A 21,349-nucleotide genomic window follows, 5' to 3' on the forward strand; every position below is an offset into this window, starting at 1 on the left:
TTTTATATATGTGTATAACATTTTACACATGCATATATTGCAATCAAATTTAATTACATTTAAAAAGAATGAGGTGGGGCACCAGGGTGGCTCAGTGGGTTAAAGCCTCTGCCTTCAGCTCAGGTCATGATCCCAGGGTCCTGGGATCGAGCCCTGCATCGGGCTCTCTGCTCAGTGGGGAGCCTGCTTCCTCCTCTCTCTGCCTGCCTCTCTGCCTACTTGTGATCTCTGTCTGTTAAATAAATAAAATTAAAAAATAAATAAATAAAAAAAATGAGGTTGGGAAAGAGGTAGAAAAGAGACTCACTTTTTTTATTTTAGCCTTTCCATGTTAATATGTATATGTGGTGATGATGTTGTTGATTACAATAAAATAACATCTGAAAAAAACTATAATGTAGACCTATATCTGTTATTTTGAAAGATACTACAATATATATTTTTAGGTTGAAAAAAAAGGAAGTTGTAGAAAAAAAAAAACGTGGTTAAGTAAATGGAATGGAAGAAATTGAGAGTAAAAAAGAACGCTCATGTATGGGCAGGTCCTAAGTGTATAAGTAGAGACACAGGCTAAAGTCTAAATGCTACTGGATGAATGTCCATTAAGAGTGGAGGCTTAAGTGGGTAGAAGAAGAATAAATAAAACAAGATGGGATTGGGAGGGAGACAAACCATAAGTGACTCTTAATCTCACAAAACAAACTGAGGGTTGCCGGGGGGAGGGGGTTTGGGAGAAGGGGGTGGGATTATGGACATTGGGGAGGGTATGTGATTTGGTGAGTGCTGTGAAGTGTGTAAACCTGGTGATTCACAGACCTGTACCCCTGGGGATAAAAATATATGTTTATAAAAAAAAAAATTAAAAAAAAAAAAGAAAAAAGAAAGAAAACTAGGATGCAAAATGGTTACATAAATTTTCTAAGGTCCAACAAACTATATAGTAGCAAAATGGGGAAATGAGAAAAAAATTCATATTGTAAGTGCAATTAGTATATAAACTTCAACAAAAGTTCAAAGGAAAGTCATCAAGCTAGTTTTCAAGATTACAGTAAAAATATAGACTTTAAAGTGATTTGAATTTTGGGTTGACTGTAATTAAGCATCCAATTGTTGATCTCAGCTCAGGTCTTTAAAAATTTTTTTTAAATAATAATAATAAAATTGTTTGAAGTTTACAAAGTCAAAAAAAAAAAAGAGTTAATTATAATGAATTTTGGAAAAGAAACTGTAAGTGGGGACCACAGGAAGATTTTAATTTTTTTTTTTATGTTGTGTGTGCTTGAATATTTAAATAGTGAGGAGGTATACATGTATTACTTTCATAATTTAAAAAAATAAAGGGAGGGAATTGAAGCCTTTATTATATATAAAAAACCAGTATCACCAGATCTTAAATGTGTCCACCTTTAGATACTTTGGAAATAAAAAGAATATCATTAACAAGGCAAAGTGAACCTGGAAGATAAATATTAAATGACATGTGGGACCAGAAATTGAAAGTGAATAATTTTATGGATCCAGCAAGAACTGTACAGTCTATTCAGGCCAGTTTCCTTCCCTAAATAAATGAGGCTCTTTTAACTCTTTGGACTTTGGCTTAGCTAGTCTTTTTATCTAGAACACCTGTACTACTGTACTGGTCACTCTGATGTCTCTTTCTCTCTAATAAGCCCAAACCCTTCAGGGAAGAATTACTTGTTCCATTTTCTGGAACTTATTCAAGTTATCTATATGGGATTTCACCTTATAATTTTTAAAAAAGATTTTATTTAATTACTTGACAGAGATCACAAGTAGGCAGATAGGCAGGCAGAGAGAGAGGGAAAGGGAAGCAAGGTCCCCCTCGAGCAGAGAGCCTGATGCAGGGCTTGATCCCAGGACTCTGGGACCATGACCTGAGCCAAAGGCAGAGGCTTTAAGTCACTGAGCCACCCAGGCACCCCTCACCTTATAATTCTATGAATACTTTGAAGTCAAAAACTTTCTGAGGGACATCTTGTCCTAAGTCTCCAGTTCATTGCAAAGTTGGGTACGTAAGTGCTCAGTAATTCTTTGTGGATATTGTCTCTGGTTCTTGACGTCAGAAAGACAGTGAAGACTTCCATAGAAGAGTAGCATCTATGGTCTCTGTGAAAAGCACTGCCTTGACATTTGTATATCACTTTTTAGTTTTTGACTCTTATATTGCATTATCATCTTCAAGGATGAGCTCAAGCCAGAAAAATCGGTATTGCCACTATTCACATTTTAGTGTTGAAGAGACAGACTTAGCATTTTCATCTTAGTGTTTCCACAGCTCGCAAGTGGCAATCTAGCTAAGCTTGATTCTGAGGACACTTAAATTTAACACCACAACCAATTATGTAATCTCAAGGAAGAAATGACAGTACTGGAGCCAGCATACTTCTGGGGGCTGTAGACCCAGCAACCTTCTGGGGAAGTGAGTAAAGGTGAGTAAGCAAGTAAGTAAAACATCTGTAGCAGGGGTGTGGGAGATTCTCAGAAACACCAAGTCCACCCCTGCTCCCAACAGCTTAGACAACAGCCAATACACAATTATACTGCCCCTTCACTGATTCCTATGCACACTAAAGAGAATTGATGATCTAAATTTGTAACACAACCAAGGTCGAGACCAGAGATTATTTGGGAATGGGGGAGAAGAGAGAAAGAAAAGAAGGAAATGCTTTTCTCAAGGTTAATCATAGCTAACATTTATTGAGCACTTACTCTGTAGCGTTTAATGCCCATAGGATCATTATATAGAGGTTAAGTGCATAGGCTGACAAATCAGACCACATGGGCTTTGAAGGACAGCTCTGGCACTCACCATGAGTCTTGTACCAGTTGCTTATTTCGTCAGTGCTTAGCCATAAAATGGGGTTGATATTAGCACTTGCCTCACAGGGTTGTTCAGTGATGTGGCCTCTGCTAATTTCTATGGTGTAAACATTCCTGTCAGTGTCTATTAGAAGTTACCAACAGACAGCTCACAAAATTCTTGAGTATGCAACAGTTTGGGTTTCATGACAGAACAAGCCAGCTCCACCACAATTCTGTTGTTATGATGATTTAAAGTTAGTATCAAGAACTGAGAGAAGTTCCTGGGATAGTATGCACATACTAAGCAATTTTTAAAAAAATAGATACTTGCATTAATTCATCTTTTCCTCACAACTTTTCTGAGATTGGTGCTATTATTATTTCAATCTCAGAATAACTGTGAGGAGTAGATGAATAGAGGAAAACATACTGCGGTCTTGCCTAGGTCCTTGGGGATCACAACCTATGGTACATATACAAGTTTGTGCACGCTTGCAGAGTGAAAGAATGGGAGAGAATCCTGGTAAAATAACACACAGTAGACTGCTACTATCAGTTCTAGAGGGCCCTTGGTACCAGGGATTTTTCTATTGCCTTGGAGGTAAATTACTTACCACAAAATAGAAAAAGCCTTTCTATTATGCATTTGAAAGAATGGGGCAGAAAATAATGACAACATCTACTCTCTGAGTGTTTACATGGGGTTAACGTTTTTGTTAATCATTTGGAATGAATTATTTTATTTATTTTTAATTAATTAATTTATTTATTTGACAGAGATCACAAGCAGACAGAGAGGCAGGCAGAGAGAGAGAGGAGAAAGCAGGCTCCCGGTGGAGCAGAGAGCCTGATACAGGGCTTGATCCCAGGACTCTGGGCTCATGACCCCAGCTGAAGGCAGAGGCTTAAACCCACTGAGCCACTCAGGCACCCCTGGAATGAATTATTTTAGATAATAATTACAGCAACTGTCTTAGGAAGGATTGTTTCCTACCATTCTGTGGCTGAGGTAACTGAAGCTCAGAGATGTTAAGTAATTTGATAAAGGTCACAAAGCTTCTACTAAACTTCAGCTTTGTTTTAATCAGTCTGTGTGGTACACAGCAAAACATATACTGTGGTCTCTTAAATTCATGAACAGTTGTCAAGAATTTTAGGATTACATGGGTGCCCTTTAGAAGCAAAAGTATCATTGAGAAATTTAAGGTTCACTCTAAAGCTTTTTAGAATTGAGAATATAAAAGACCAATGTCAGGCAAAGATAGGGGGCTGGAGGAAATTCATATATTCAAGGTGACAGCTACTTCATTAAAAATATAATTATATTTTATTGTCAAAGCCCCTTTACTTTATTTTGTGTATGCCTATAGCTCTGAGACTAGAGAGGAACAGGACCATGGATTCTGTGCCTTTCAGAGAAAGCCACATTAAGAAATATGCAAGGGTCAACTTCAGGCTACTCTACATTCTGCTTGCACTTTCATTGTATTGAAGAAAAAAAGAATTAATTGGTTCATTTAGCCCCTCACTTAATTCAGCCTTTCATTGTGCACTTCAGTTCTCATCCAAATGAACAGAGACAGTGCAAGAAACCGAACACATTTAATGGGGCTCTCAAAAATGTGCAGTTCTAGCTCTTGCTCTTGCTCCTTTAATAGACAGAAATCATTTATTTCCTTCTGTAAAACTCCATTACCCAGCAAAAAATGGAGTTTTTTAACAAATGTATATCTTACCCAAAATGGAAAATCCACCTCTCTCTCTCATGTGCACAAAGTCATAGAGTCTCATTCACAGTGTAGCTACATAGAAGCCTCCCTACAGAGTTCTACAAAGCCCACAAAGCATGTTATGGACCTCATGTCTTGTGCATGAAACAAAGAGTCATGAGAAATTAGAAGTAAAAGGGACCTTAGCTCAAATTAAGTCCAGTTTCCCCATTTTATAGATAAGGAAATTGAGGCTTGACAGGTGAGGTAATTCACCAAGGTTCCTGCAGGTGATCACTTGGCAACTTGAATTAAGCTATCCTCTCCCAACTCCTACTACAGCCTTCTCGCTCCTATATGGGACCATGTGCATAATAGTGACCATTGCAGTGGTCCCACACAATGATCTTCTTATTTGACTAGTAATTCCATCCTCCCCGCAAATGCATGCACACCTAAATAGAATGATGTGGCATCCTTTTTTTTCCACATAAAAAATTTCCCCTTACCGTTTAGAAAATACTCCATTCTCTTCTTTTTCATAGTTATTATCTTTTGAGACCTGGTCTTGGAAAAGCACCAAAGAAGCAATTTCATTTTTTTTTTTTTTTTTTTTTTTTAATCAAAAGCTCCCAACTATGGGCTCCTGGCCATAGAATTCCCATGGATTCTACTGCTCATGCTTCTTCCCACACAACCATAAATACTTTACTTGCCTCATGCTAATGATTTTCATCAGCTTAAAAAACCAGTTTAATTAATCTCCTTCTGTTTAACAAAACACAAGTCAATCTGATAAAATGTTTAGGAAAAAAAGTAAAGCTGATGTGCTTCCCCTCAGTGATGTGCCAGGTAGTTTTAAGGAAAGGCGTTGGCAAGTAATACAGAAGTAATTCATTACTGAAAAATAGTCTAGATATGTGTGCTCAACTTAAAAGCTCAGCACCGCTAAGTGGCATTGTACAAGCCAAACACCCCATCTTTCCCCAGCAAGCCTTTGCTCTAGTGAACAGATCCAGGTGGTAGAAGTGCATGTCACAACCTGGTTGCTTGGGAAATAAGCTGTCATTTCATTTTTAACTGCCCAGTAATATGAATTCAGCTTCCTCGGGAGAGAGAGCAATTTTTTCCTCAAAGCCATCCATTATTTGTAATGGGGACGCAGTGCTAATTTCACTGCTTGTCAATTAAGCGCATCCCTTAATTTAATTGGGATTCGTATATAACATATCACAGTGCTAATTCCAGTCCCTAGTTCATGCCGAGAGTAAGATTTACCCTCCAAGCATCCTTGCATCCAATCACTACATCTCCTTTTATCCTGTGGCCAAATTAATCCTCTTATGCATAGGTTTGATGAAAAGATCCTCCTTGCTTGGGAACCTCTTGGATTCCCACTTTCTACCAGATATAATCCAAATTCTCTCACGCAGCAATAAAGGCTGTAAACAAGATGAATCAGTCCACCTGACCAGCCTTCTGTCTTCTACTTCATTTTCATGAATGCTTTATGACATCTAAATCTTGTCTAGATGCAAATCAAATTCAGGATTTTAAAAATGTCTAACTAGTAGTCTTGCAAAAACCTTTCCCAATCTGATACAATAATGCCTATAGGATTGGGGGGTGGCGAAGAAAAGAAAAGAAAAAAGAAATTCGTACCTCACCCACACCTAATAGGATACATTTTGAGAACCTATGGAATGAGTGTTAAAAAAAAAATTAAGCTGGGGCGCCTGGGTGGCTCAGTGGTTTAAGCCGCTGCCTTCGGCTCAGGTCACGATCTCAGGGTCCTGGGATCGAGTCCCATATCGGGCTCTCTGCTCAGCAGGGAGCCTGCTTCCTCCTCTCTCTCTCTCTGCCTGCCTCTCTCTCCATCTACTTGTCATCTCTCTCTGTCAAATAAATAAATAAAATCTTTAAAAAAAAAAAATTAAGCTGGCTACTCTCTAGATTTAAACAAAAAAATAACAAAATATAATTCAATCCTAAACATTTTATGCATCCATAAAAATTAAGAGAATTCAGCAAATTAAAAAAATGAATAAAATGTATGAAACAATATGCTATTTACTGAATGCTTGTGCTCCACCTTCTGCCCCAGATCCCCAATATGACGGTACTTAGAAACAGGGCCTGTAGGAGGTTCTCAGACTTGGATGAGGTCATAGATATGGAGACCCCGTGATAAAACAGTGCCCTTATAAGAGAATAAAGAGTCCACATTTAAAATAAAAAGACACATTTAAAATAAAAGTCCTCATTTCTCTATTATGAGGATTTAACAAGAATTTGGCAGTCTTCAACACAGAAGAGGTTTCTCACTAGCACCTAACTGTGCTGCCACCCTGATCTCAGACTTCTGGCCTCCAGAACTGTGAGGAGTCAGTTTCTGTTGTTTGTAAGCCACCCCATCTATGGTACTTTATTATGGCAGCCTGAACTAAGATACACTAGTTTTCAGTGTGGGCCACAGACTGCGTAGGGCAGTGATCTCTGAAAGAAGGCAACAAATGAGATGTTTCCTAGACTTTCCTAATTGACCACATGGAGAGAGATTCCTGGGCACAGTACAGGGAGAAGGGATCTAAGAGCCTCCTATTCTACTTGAGTTGAGGAGGCAGTGTTTTAAGTTTGGGGAGGCAAAAAGGTTAGAATTTGAGAGGGAAAAGACAGAGAGGAGAGAGTAACCAGAGGACTCCAGAGAACAGCCAAGGTTTCCATGCAAGCCATTAGATGAGTACAGATCAGTATGATCATGAGCGTGAGGAAACTACCAAGTCTGGAGGAAGAATCAGCAGAAAGGAGCAGATGGACGAATCCTTGTTAAGTACACAAGAGGAAAAGTTCATGTTCATGTTCCCACCAGACAGAATGGAGAGTTCTTAATGCACTGAGCAGTAACCACAGAGGGTATTGCCTTGGTAGTAAGGCAAGTCATTGAGTTGTAGACTAATGGCTGCTCTGTAGCCAGTAAACAAACTTCAAAGAAAATTTCAAAAGAAATTAAACAACATCATGTAACTTAACTGCATACCAAAACAAAGCCCACAAATATTGTAAGAAACAGTAACAGGAAAAAAAAAATCCAGCAACCATTAACATAGAATTTACAATGTCTGGCATCTAATCTGAAATTATCAGGCACGGAAGGAAGTGGGAATATATGACTTATAATGAAAAGAAACATCAGTTAATAGAGACAGACTCTAAGTTGACTTCAATGAAAAAAATTAATAGACAAAGAGGTTAAACTGCTATGACAAATACACTGTATATGTTCAAAGTGGTAAACAAAAGGTATGGATATCTTAAAAGATAGACAAGATATAAATATGGGCTGAATTGAACTTCTATAGATGGGAAGTTTATTGTATTAGATGGAAAATATACTTGGTAGGATTAAAAGCTGATTAGACACTTCAGATGCAAATATAACTTAAAGACATAGAAATAGAAACTATCCAGAATGGAGCTATCCATATTTAAAATAAAAAGTAAAGTTAAATAAATTAAAACCAAGCTAAGAAAGCATCCATTAGCTATGAGGAAACTTAAGAAGTTGAAAATTTATGTAATGATGTCTCAGAATTGAGAAGCATGGACAGACCAAAAAAAAAAAAAAAAAAAAAAAGAAAAAATGGAGCAATAATCAATAATCACTAATATTTTTCCAAATTTTATGAGAACTATGAACCTAGTGGTTAAAGAAGATAATAAACCCAGAGAAATATGGAAAAAAAAAACCAATGATGAAGTCACATCATAATCATATTGCTTAAAACTAGTGATAAATCTTACAAGCAGTGAAAAAAATTACCCACAGAGGAAAAGATTAAATAGACAGAGACTTTTATTGGGAAAATTACAAATGGAAGAAAATGGAGCTGCATCTCTAAAGTACTGACAAAAACCAAACCAAAACACTTGATCTTAGCCAAAAGGCCGAGAAGCGATAAAACCAAACCAAAACAAAACGAAAAAGACAACCAACAACCTCTTAACTAAAAATCGTATATCCAGCAAAAATATCTTTCCATAATGAAGGTAAAACGATATCATTTTGAGAAATACAAAACCTGACAGTCTTCATCACTACCTGAAAGCACCTCAGAAATGTTAAAGGATGTACTTCAGGCAGAAGGAAAATGGTACCAGGTGCTAATGTGGGTCTACATACAGGAATGAAGCACACAGGACATGGTAAGTATGTGGGAAAATTTAAAATTTAATTGGCAATAAATAAGTAATATTTTATTGGCTGTTTAAAGCACTGAGAGATATATCTGTGCCATAATTTAATCATCTGTATATTTTCCTCATTTCATGTCTCTGAAGGAATGAATTTTATTATTATTATTTTTAAAAGATTTTTATTTATTCATGGACAGAGAGAGATCACAAGTAGGCAGAGAGGCAGGCAGAGAGAGAGAAGGGGGGAAGCAGGCTCCCTGCTGAGCAGAGAACCCAATGCGGGACTTGATCCCAGGACCCTGAGATCATGACCTGAGCTGAAGGCAGAGGCTTAACCCACTGAGCCACCCAGGCATCCCTGAGGGAATGGATATTAAAAGCTTGAACAGAGGGGTAACTGGGTGGGTCAGTCAGTTAAGCATCGACTCGGTTTCAGATCAGGTCATGATCTCAGGGTGGTGAGATCAAGTCACTCATTGGGCTCTGGTCTCAGCATGGAGTCGGCTTGAGATTCTCTCTCTCCTTCTGTCCCTCCTCCCTACTCACACATGTGCTCTTACACTCTCTAAATTAGATAAAGAAATGATCTAAAAAAAAAAAAAAAAACTTGAAGGGTGGCACTGAGTTCTTTTTCCAATTCTCCTTTCAACTATGTAACCTTAAGGAAGTTACTTTCTCATTCTGTGCCGACATTTCTCATGTATAAAAAAAAAAAGCACTGGCCTTTATTAAACTCTGTGGTTCTTTTACCCTATGATACATCCTTCCTAATGTTTCTTCTTGGCAAACTCCTGTCACATGAGTTCTAAGGAAGGACTGAAAGCAAGCTTGAAGAGCTTCAAAGAAGATTTTTTGAGCAAGCTGATTTGTAAATCAAAGAAATGAGGAGGGCTGAGCTTTTTTTTTTTTTACAATAGTATTTAACAGAAGCAAATGTCACAGGTGGTGACTCAAGCTGATGACTGTCAGATATTCATGATGCAGAACAAAAATGCCAATCTTGACATGGGGAGAACAATTAACTTCATTGTCATCATGATTTTTTCAAATATTTATTCTATTTAAAGTACCTGAGTGGGTTGTATGAGGTATAGACCTATCTCCATTTTACTTATTATATCTGGTTTTGCAACCCAATACATACTATCAATAATATTTTAAATTCATCTCAGTAGGAATACACCTTACATATATTCACACACACACTACAGAGTTCAGTTTAGTTCAGCAAATTGAGTATCAGTTGAGGAACTTAATACGGTATATCAGAATGATATGAAACCAGAATTTTAATCGTCAACACCACTAACTAGCTTCATTATGTAGAAAAAAATTGTTTTGCTAAACATATGTTTTGTTTACTATAAAATTAAGAGGTTAAATTATGTTATTCTTAAATTATGTTGTTTTTATGCTATTCTTAAGGTAATTTCCAGTTACAAAGTATCATATGTGTCTTTGGACTTACAACTGTACTGAAAACTGTGGAGAAAATAAACTAGTGTGCTTCTTACCCTTGAGGAAATTATGGTCTAATCGGGCAATAAACTGTATACACATTTAACTTAGAATTAATTACTGAAAGTTGATTATGTGCAAGAGATCAGGCTTGGTGTTACTTGAATTTTAACAGGTATAAACTTCCAGGGAGATATTGTCAGCTAGGATTTCAGGAAGAAATTTGCAAAGAAGTGGAGATACAGGATACAATTTGAAGTGTGGATGGTATTAAAATGAGGATACTGTGGGAATGCAAGTTGGTGCAGCCTCTTTGGAGAACAGTGTGGAGATTCCTCAAGAAATTAAAAATAGAACTTCCCTATCACCCTGCAATTGCACTCCTGGGTATTTATCCCAAATATACAGATGTTGTGAAAAGAAGGGCCATCTGTACCCCAATGTTTATAGCAGCAATGGCCACAGTTGCCAAACTTTGGAAAGAACCAAGATGCCTTTCAACGGATGAATGGATAAGGAAGATGTGGTCTATATACACTATGGAATATTATGCCTCCATCAGAAAGGATGAATACCTAACTTTTGTAGCAACATGGACGGGACTGGAAGAGATTATGCTGAGCGAAATAAGTCAAGCAGAGAGGGTCAATTATCATATGATTTCAGTTATTTGTGGAGCATAACAAATACCATGGAGGACAAGGGGTGTTAGAGAGGAGAGGGGAGTTGGGGTGAATTGGAAGGGGAGGTGAATCATGAGAGACTATGGACTCTGAAAAACAATCTGAGGGGTTTGAAGTGGCGGGGGGTGGGAGGTTGAGGTACCAGGTGGTGGGTATTATAGAGGGCACGGATTGCATGGAGCACTGGGTGTGGTGAAAAAATGACGAATACTCTTTTTCTGAAAATAAATAAACCAATTTAATAAAAAAAAATGAGGATACTGTGAGAACATGTCTCAGCTAGGTGGTAAGATTTTAGATAAAAACTTTAAAAGAATATTGTTTACTCCTATTATGCATATAGATAAGGTTTACAATAGGTAAGGCTTATTTAAATCATGTGTGTAGGTGCAGTTTAAATACCTCCATGTACATTTCTTCACTGAGCCATTTTAATGAGGAGGAGAAAGAGAAGACAGGTGTGATGGGATGATGTGGTAGAAATAACCGCCAGATATTCTTTTTCAAGTCCAAACACTGAAACCACCTAGGTCTCCAATTTCATCAACTGTTTTTACATTTCTCAGTGCTATTAGCTCTAAAACATGGTGGTGGTGGTAGAGTATGTAAACTAGATGAGATTTGATGTTAGTGTTAGCTCTATTGTTATATACTGAGAATTTGAAATGAATTGGTGTCCACCGTGATCACTGCATCATGTCTGTTTTTGAGAAACAGAGGTACAGCAGTTCCTTCCATAAGGAGATTCTAATCTGGTTTAGAAACCAAGGCACAGATATGAAGTTGAGAATACAAATATTTCTTCAATACCAGCATTGTTACTACATATTTTATCTCTATTTCTGTGGCAACCATATTGGCTTTGTTTTTCATGGTATTTCCTATGCTTAGCCCAGGGTCAGGTACACTGTAGACATTTATTTCTCACTTAAATTATCGATGAACAAATTTGTGAACAAAGTCAGTTAACACTAGTTAACTAATTAGTACGTATTTAGAGTTTCATTGGTTCTTTACTTCTACTGTTATTGAACAGTACAAACATTTGCCAGTTTACATATATTGATTTTCCTAACTTGTCTGATTCATTTGATGGAGATAGTTTCAACAGTTAATCCACATTCAGCTCACAAGAGAAGAGTCCATTACTAAATTGTATAATGTGCAACACTTTGATGCTGCATTAATATTTTTTTTTGAAAAATTGTCATCATCATTTCTGTCATATTACATTGAAATGCATCATGGCCATGTTGGCAATCTGGATACAAGCAAAGAGAAGAAAAGCAAAGTGGTATTAGCTAGAAGAAGAAGCATGAGAAGAATGGAGGGTAGAAGCCACAATATTGTATGGAAAGCTCTTTGGGTATCTTCCAAGTTATGAACTCCTTTTATTGGAGACTAAGACATTTTATCTTATGTCCCTACCTCCTTCAACTCTTTAGTAAAATGCTGAATTTTCAAGGAGATCTTCTCTAATAATCTTTTTTATTATTGCAACTTATTTTTGCTCCTTTCCCTTTCCTCCACAGCAATTATCTTCTGAAATATTATGTGAGTTACAGATGTGTTTTGGTATACCTGGTTTCTTCTACTAGACTGTGAGCCTTGTAAGGGCATCTGTGCCTGTGTTTTCATATGTATTCCAAGTTTTTAGCATAACGCCTTTTACAAGTAGAATCTCAACAAATATTCAAAATTTCAAATATTCAAGGTAAACTGCACCTTCCAGCCCTGCACACGACTGATCACCTGGGCAAATATGTTTTTAACCATGACTTTTCACTGTGGTCACAGCTCATTGCCTTAAGGCAGATACATTCTCAGATGTGACCTGGACATTTGCACTAATTATCTATTGCAGTGGGAGAAATAGGTATTTTAGAAATTAACACACATAAACAAATCATTATAAATTGCACTAATGTGGCATGAAATAAATGTTCAGGTTATGAGTAAATAATAGTGGGATGAAATTTACATTAGAAGGATTAAAGAAGATCTTTTGAAAGTACAAACTTGAGTGGAATCGTGAAAGGTAAGAGAATTTTGAATTGCAGTGTTCTTCTTATTTCTTTTAATCCTAGCTAATGACTCTTCAATGTTCAGATCAGGCCACATGAAATCTTCTGTGCAAATCTGAATCAAATTTTTCTCATGGCACTTCTCCCTCAATGTGCTTAATGCAGGACCCTTTTACATTTGTTTGTATGATTATTCAATTAATACCCATATTCCCACCATTCTGAAATCTTTGTAAGAGAATGATCCTGGGGTTTCCCAATTCCTGATTTGGCCTCTCTTGAGGAATGATTACATGTCTGCAATCATTGGCTTTCAGGATATAATTCTGCATTCTGATAATAAAATTCCTGTTCTTACTTATTTACTTAATTAGCTAGTCTAGTAAGTTTTTGTCCTGTGTAAACAAGAGCTTTCCATATCTTATTATTTTTCTCTACAAAGATAAGCTTGCCATTAGCAGTACTAATATGAATGATATAGCTGTCCCATGGGCTTTGCAAACATGCAAACAAGGTTTCAGATCCATGTTCCATCATTTAATTGCTGTATCACCTTGGATCAGTCTTTAAACTCCTCCGAGTCACAATTTCCTAATCTGGAACAGTGTGATAAATAATGCCTACCTCAAGGGATGTTGTATGATTAATTAGATGTTGCAAATGAAGTATATACACTGTCTTAGCAAATAAATGAGCTTCATAAGATGGTTTTAAGATAATGGTTAATGCATGAGAAGAGAAAGGCAGAGGGGCTGTTATTTACTACATCCATTCAATAGGCTATTGATAACTATTATATACCAAGTTTGTAGCTAGATGTACAGTAGCACAGTCATAATCAGGACACAGGCCTGTCACCAAGGTGAAAACCAGCTGATTCCTCATGAGAATTACATGGAGATAGGAGCTGGAATTAGCTCTGTCCTCTGCTATTGTTTGTCCTCTTCAATTCCCAGGGAGCAGTGAACTTCGAGGACCTATGCCTCTTTTTCTATTTTTCCTCCCTCTTATAATCCCATTTTATTCTGTAGTTTTTAAGTAGTTATCAGAATGACTAAATGGAAGAACGAACTACCTAAACATCACTTCCAAAATTATAGTATAAAGCAAGATGTACATACCAAATAGAAAATGAAAAAACTGGTGGACTTGCCAAATGTTTTATAGGCACTGCATATAGATAATGCCAGGTTGTTTCCGGTTTTGTTTTGTTTTAATAGGGAGAAGCTGGAGTAATTATTTTAAAACAAGATGCTACTCCATAGGTCCCAAGAAGATTTGAATTTGCAAGAAGTTATAAAAGTGATTTCCTTTAGAATTCTTATATCTGAAGGTTGCCTGGGTGGCTCAGTGGTTAAAGCCTCTGCCTTCGGCTCAGGTCATGATCCCAGGGTCCTGGAATCAAGCCCCGCTTCGGGCTCTCCGCTTGGCAGGGAGCCTGCTTCCCCCCCTCTCTCTGCCTGCCTCTCTGCCTACTTGTGACTTCTGTCTGTCAAATAAATAAATAAAATCTTAAAAAAAATTCTTGTATCTGAGTAAGGATGCAGGGATTTTAATGGCCTGATAAGATGAATATAGGCCTACAGAGACCCACATGATTCAGCACCTGCAGAGACAAAGCTGGTAGCTGGCCAGTAGGGTTTATTAATGTTGGCTGAATAGGAAAACACACTCACACACAAAGTATGCAAAAGCCAACTAAATTCCCAGGGCAGAGACTTATATTCTATCTTTGAGATCTAAAACATTCACTGTAACTACTACTATGGATGGTATAGGAGGCTCTTTACATCCCCATTAAGATTGATGATGATAGAAGTTGTTATTTTGACCAAGATTTATAGTTGAACCAACCATCAGATTAGCAATGGAGAGAGGGTAAAATAAAGTAGAAAACAACAACAAGGCCTTTACTTAATACATATTCTAAATAACTTTAACAAAATGCACTAAGAACATCAAGGTTGAAGAAGGGTCTCAAAACAAACCTGTCAAGACTCAGGGTCATCAAGCTGTGTTTAAAAAAACCCAAGAACACAAAGTCAAAGCAACATATGCATCAAACACTCTGCATTAAGAGGTAAAACAAAGCTGGCAAATGTTTTGGTAAAATGTTTCAGTAAAATCATCTTAGCATGAGGTTTAAAAGGGAGCAAGAGAGAGTACATAGTGCTTATTGAGAGTTTATTTTCCAAGAGATGAAAAATTGTTTTTAAAATAAAATTATGCAATAAATAACTGAAAATAAAAACATTAAAATAAAATTTGTTTTCAATTCATTGCTGTTATTCGAAATTTTTATAGGCCCACCTTTTAAAACGAATCCTTTGTAAGCTCATTTTAGCAAATCCTTTGCAAACTTTTAACGTGGAATGAGTCATATTTAATTGCCACTGTACATTGGCTTTTTGAAGATTCTTGTCTAAATACAACTTTAAGACATAGAGACACTCATTTTTGCTTAAGAAATGCTGCTTGCTGGGTCATAAAGACATCAATGAAAAAAAAAGAAAACTACATTATAGGCAATTTTTTCACAAAACTGAAGCATTGGATTATTAGTTTTCATATTGCTCACTTTCTAGTTAAAAATTCCATAGACATTGCAACTGTACTTGTCAATTTGGGTCTTAATTTTTTTAATTGCAGGCAACTTCCCAACATTATAAACTGCAGCTTAATTCTATTCAAGTTTGTCCAGCTGGAGTAATATATGCTTTGGCCTTGCCTGCTCTGTAAAGTTGCGGAGATGGTTCTTTGTGAATAGGAAAGTTCTAGACACTATGTTTTGTACACTTTTCACAATGCTCTTGGCGGGAAAGTATTTCCCGTAGATCCAGAGGTATAGAATTTGCAGGTTTGGCCCATGTAACCGTATATTATTTTAATGATAAATTCATTTACTACAACCTCCCAATTGCTAAATCCCTTATCAGAGAGTAAATGATTATAGATGATGGTGGACTCTTTTGTTTTTGCAACTGAAGCTCTTCTGAGTTAAATAAGCATTGAGCCTATTAACCCTTTCAAATACTATCATTACTTTCATATATCCTCAGTGAGCCAAAAACTATTTGCAAAGCTATGTGCTAAAAACGAGTATGCAAGGTGAATCAGACAAAGCCTCTTCTCTTGGTGGTTTTACAGAAGTGTAAAAATATTATACAGACTACTATAAGAATATTGAGACACAAATCAATCAGAACAAAGACATAATGAAAGTAGAGATTCCCAATCAGACAACATGGCTCAGGAAAATATTGGTTTTTCACTTGAGTCTGATGGGCTCATGGATTTCACAACCAGGCAGGAAAGAGAGGTGGGAGATTAACAAAAAGAAATACAGAAGTATGTCTTAGAAGCTCATTGAGAAATCTAAGAAGCATATATTGACAAGAAGCGTGGGTGTGATCTTTGTTTCATGGGATCAAATAAACATGGGATCAAATAGGTTCCTGAGAGAGATATATTTTTTGAAATTATTATTATTTTTTAATTTAAATTCAGGTTAGTTTAGACTATTATTTTGACCAAGATTTGTAGTTGAACCAACCATCAGAAGTTAGATTAGCAATAGAGAGAGGGTAAAATAAAGTAGAAAACAACAACGATGCCTTAACTTAATACATAAACAGGCTGACATTCATCTAGCACAGCACAGGTTTCCGGAGCAGAATCCAGTAATTCATCATCCACATACAACACCCAATGCCCAACCCAAACCATGCCCTCCTTAACATCTGTCACCCATCTAACCCATCCTCCACCCACCACCCCTCCAGGAACCCTTACTTTGTTCTCTATAGTTAACAGTCTCCTATGGTTTCCTTCTTCTCTGTTTTTATCTTATTTTAGTTTTCTTCCCTTCCCCTATGTTCCTCTATTTTGTTTCTTAAATCTCACACATGAGTGAAATAATATGATATTTCTCTTTCTCTGGTTTACTTATTTTTGTTTAGCATAATACACTCTTAGTTCCATCTATATTATTGCAAATGGCAAGATTTCATCCTTTTTGATCTCCAAGTAATATTACATAAATATCCATTTTACATAAATATATACCACTTCTTCTTTACTCATTCATCAATAGATGGACATTTGGGCTCTTTCCATAATTTGGCTATTGTTGATAGTGTTGTTATAAACATTGGAGTGCATGTGCCCCTTTGAGTCAGCATTTTTGTATCTTTTCAATAAATATCTAATAGTACAATGCTGGGTTGTAGGGTAGTTCTATTTTTAACTTTTTGAGGAACATCCATACTGTTTTCCAGAGCGGCTGCACTATTTTCCATGCCCACCAGCATTGCAAAAGGATATCCTTTTATCCATGTCCTCAGTAACATCTCTTGTTTCCTCAGTTATTAATTTTAGCCATTCTGAGCAATGCGAGGTGGTATCTTATTGTGGTTTTGATTTGTATTTCCCTGATGATGAGAGATGATGAGCATCTTTTCATGTATCTGTTAGTCATCTGGATGTTTTCTCTGAATAAAAAGTATCTATGCATGTCTTCTGCCCATTTCTTAACAGGATTATTTTTTGGGTGTTGAATTTGATAAGCTCTTTTTTTTCACTTTCCATTTAATTTATTTGCACTTATTTTTATGATTTCCACATCCACATTATGAAGTAGGTATTAGCATCTCTGCAAAAAAAAAAAAATACGAATTTGAGAGAATACACGATGAGAGTCAATTCCCAATCACTGAACACATGACAGGAGCATCTATAGATTTTGGATACTAAACTTTTATCTGATGTGTCATTTCCATGTATCTTCTGTCAGTTGCCTTTTAGTTTTGTTGACTGCTTCCTTCACCGTGCAGAAGCTTTTTACCTTGACCAGGTTCTAATAGTTCATTTTTGCTTCTGCTTCCCTTGGCTTTGGAGATATGTCCAGTAAGAAGTTGCTATGGCCAAGATGAAAAGGTTGCTGCCTGTTTACTCTAGGATTTTGATGGTTTCCTGTCTTACATTTAGGTCTTTAATCCATTTTGAATTTATTTTTGTGTATGGTAAAAGAAAGTGGTCTAGTTTCATTCTCCTGCATGTTGCTGTCCAGTTATTCCAATGCTATTTTTGGAAGAGACTGTCTTTTTTCCATTGGATATTCTTTCCTGCTTTGTCAAAGATTAGTTGACCATTGAGTTGTGGGTCCATCTCTGGGTTCTCTATTCTGTTTCATTGATCTATGTGTCTGTTTTCTGCCAATACCATATTGTCTTGATAAATACAGCTTTTTAATACAGCTTGAAGTCTGAAATTGTGATGCCCCCACTTTGATTTCCTTTTTCAACATTAGTTGGCTATCTGGGGTCTTTTCTGGTCCCATACAAATTTTAGAATTATTCATTCTACCTTTGTGAAAAATGTTGGTGTTATTTTGATAAGGATTGCATTGAATGTGTAGATCACTTTGGGTAGTATAGACATTTTAACAATATTTGTTCTTCCAATCCATGAGCATGAAATGTTTTTCCATTTCTTTCATAAGTGTTCTATAGTTTTCAGCATACCTTTTACCTTTTTTGTTAGGTTTGTTCCTAGGTATCTTCTGATTTTTAGTGTATTTGTAAATGGGATCAATTCCTTAATTTCTCTTTTTGCTTCTTCATTACCAGTATATAGAAATGTTGAATTCATGTAACAGTTCTAGCAATTTTTTGGTGGAGTCTTTCAGAATTTCTACATAAAGTATCATGTTGGCTGCAAATAGTAAAGCTTTGCTTCTTTCCTCCTGATATGGATGCCTTTAATTTCTTTCTGTTATCTGATTGCTAAGGCTAGGACTTCCACTATTATGTTCAACAACAGTGGTGAGAGTGGACATCCTTGTTGTGTTCCTGACCTTAGGGAAAAAGCCCTCAGTTTTTACTCTAGCTTTCTTTTGATGTCCATTAGCATGACAGATGGTTCTTCACCCTCTCACTTTCAATCTGGTGGTGCCTTTGGATATAATCTGTAGGCAGAATATTAATGTTTTTTTTTTTTAATTTTTTAATACATTCTGATAGCCTATATCTTTTGATTGGAGCATTGAGTCCATTTACATTTAAAGGAATTATTGATAGATATGAATTTAGTGTCATTATATTACCTGTAAATTCACTATTCCTACAGATTGTCTCTGTTCTATTCTAATCTGTTACTTTTGGACTATTTTCCCACTCAAAGGGTTCCCTTTAGTATTTCTTGCAGAGCTGGTTTAGTGTTCACAAACTCTTTTAGTTTTTGTTTGTCTTGGAAACTTCTTTTCTCTCTTTCTATTCTGAATGACTGCCTTGCTGGATAGAGTATTCTTGGATGTATATTTTTCCCCAATTAGCTAATTGAATATATCATGCCACTTTTTCTGGCCTGCTGTTTCTGTGGGCAGATCTACTGCTAACCTTATGTGTGTACCCTTATAGGTTAAGGACCTTTTCCCCTAGCATTCAAAATTCTCTCTTTATCTTTGCATTTTGCAAGTTTCACTATGATATGTCTTGGTTAACCTGTTTTTGTTGATTTTGAGGGGAGTTCTCTGTGCCTCTTGGACTTGAATTCCTGTTTCCTTCCTCAGATTAGGGAAGTTCTCAGCTATAGTTTGTTCAAATAAACCTTCTGCTGGGACTCTTCTTCTGGGACTCCTATGAAAAGATACTATGGCTCTTTGTGGAATTACTGAGTTCCCTAAGTCTACATCCACAATCTAATAGTTCTCATTCCCTTTTTTTTACAGCTTCATTATTTTCTATAATTTTATTTTCCATGTCACTTATTTGATCTTCTACTTCATTCATCCTCATTGTGATTACATCCAGTCTGTTTTGCATCTCAGTTTTAGTTTAGTTTAGTTTTGTTTTTAAATTTCAGTCTAAGTAGTTTTTAGGTATTTTATCTCACCAGCCAGGGTATCTCTGATGTGTTCCATGTTTCTTTCAAGGCAAGATAATTTTCTTATAATTCTTGTTCTAAAATCTTTTTCATATATATTGCTTATATCTGTTTTGAGCAAATTTCTGGCTGTGATTTCTTTTTGATCTTTCTTTTGGGGAGAATTCCTCCATCTTGTCATTATGTCTAGGCTTCTTTCACATATTATGAAAGCTTGTCATGTTTCCTGCTCTGGAGAGTTATACTCTATGAAGAAGGGGTCATACACTACCCAGAGCCTGGCACTTCAGGAAGTGATTTTGATATATCTTGTTTGCAGGATAGCCTATATAACCTGCTGTTGCGTTTTGGCTGCTCTTTCCCACAGCCTCTAGAGACTTCCTCCTTGCTTGCAGTGGGGAGTTTTCGGACCTTTAACTAGGTTTGCTTTGATTTGTTTGTTAAGTTAAGCCTGATTTAAAAAAAAAAATGACTCAAGGAAGGAGAAAAGGGAAAGGAATAAAAAAAAAGCAAACAAACAGACAAACAAAAACTTTAAGCCTGATTCCAAAGAATAAGAAAGAAGGAAAAAAGAAAAAAGAAAAAAAAAAAAGCCTAATTCAGAAAAAGAGAAAAGGAAAGAGACAAACCAATAAATGAACAAAAGCTGTAAGTCTGATGTGAAAGAAAAAGAAAAAAATATTTTAAAATATATAACTGTGTTATATAAATGAAATATATAAATATACTTATATTTATATTTATAATAATGAAAGCCTGCTCCTATTTCTAACAGAACTGAAGCTGACACTTTGGAGTACTCTATGATCAGCAGATCTGCTACATGCAGGGTGGGGCAGGGGTAGGAGTACTGTGTTCATCTTCTGAGGGACAGGCCCACTGTGCTGGCTCCCAGTGATACCTGCCTTTGCCAAATTGCCCCTGTTGGGTCCATGGAGGTGAGATTTGGTGTAAGCAAGTGACTCTAGTCACCACTGGAGGTATTGTTTCTCTCTGAAGACCAATCATGCTGGTGAGAGGTCAGGGAGGAGGTAGAAGCTGGTGTCACCCCATGCTCTCATCCCTGGGGAGGGGAAGTCAGGGTCCCTGCTGTTCTGTAGGGCCTCACAGAAAAGCAAACAGTCCCTCTTATATGTCCCAGGCTTTCTTCAGATCTCTAGCCTCAACCTGTCTGGGCCCTCACCAGCACCATAGTTCTCCTGTGTTTTATCTCTGTCCAGTGGCTGGGATTCAAAACTCCAAGTCCTATAGGGCTGGGAAAGGCATGGACCTGCTCCACTCCCCCAGAGGAGAGCCTCCCAGTGCACTGGCACCATTCTGTCCCAGAAAAGCAGTTGCATGGGGGAATGCATGCATGCACTAAGGCTGCAGTCTATTGTGATGAACAGTGAAGAGTGAGTCTAGGTTATCTGCTCTTTATTTTTTTTTTTTTTACTTTTTTAAAACTTTTTTATTTTCAGCATAACAGTATTCATTATTTTTGTACCACACTCAGTGCTCCATGCAATCCGTGCCCTCTATAATACCCACCACCTGGTACCCCGACCTCCCACCCCCCGCCCCTTCAAAACCCTCA

General features: G+C 36.8%; 1 protein-coding gene across 4 annotated transcripts in view; it reads right to left on the reverse strand.

The window, feature by feature from the left end:
• Positions 1–21,349, reverse strand: part of LOC132008414 (leucine-rich repeat-containing protein 4C) — a 436,841-nt gene that overhangs the window by 212,672 nt on the left and 202,820 nt on the right. The window contains exon 3 of one of the 4 annotated variants that reach the window (XR_009401633.1): positions 17,493–17,542. The exons of the other annotated variants lie outside the window; for them this stretch is intronic. The gene's annotated coding sequence lies outside the window, so the exon portion shown is untranslated. Of the gene's footprint in view, positions 1–17,492; positions 17,543–21,349 lie in introns of those variants that run through there. 4 annotated transcript variants of the gene reach the window in all.

Source organism: Mustela nigripes, unplaced genomic scaffold, assembly GCF_022355385.1.
Source record: "Mustela nigripes isolate SB6536 unplaced genomic scaffold, MUSNIG.SB6536 HiC_scaffold_148, whole genome shotgun sequence".
NCBI lineage: Eukaryota > Metazoa > Chordata > Mammalia > Carnivora > Mustelidae > Mustela > Mustela nigripes.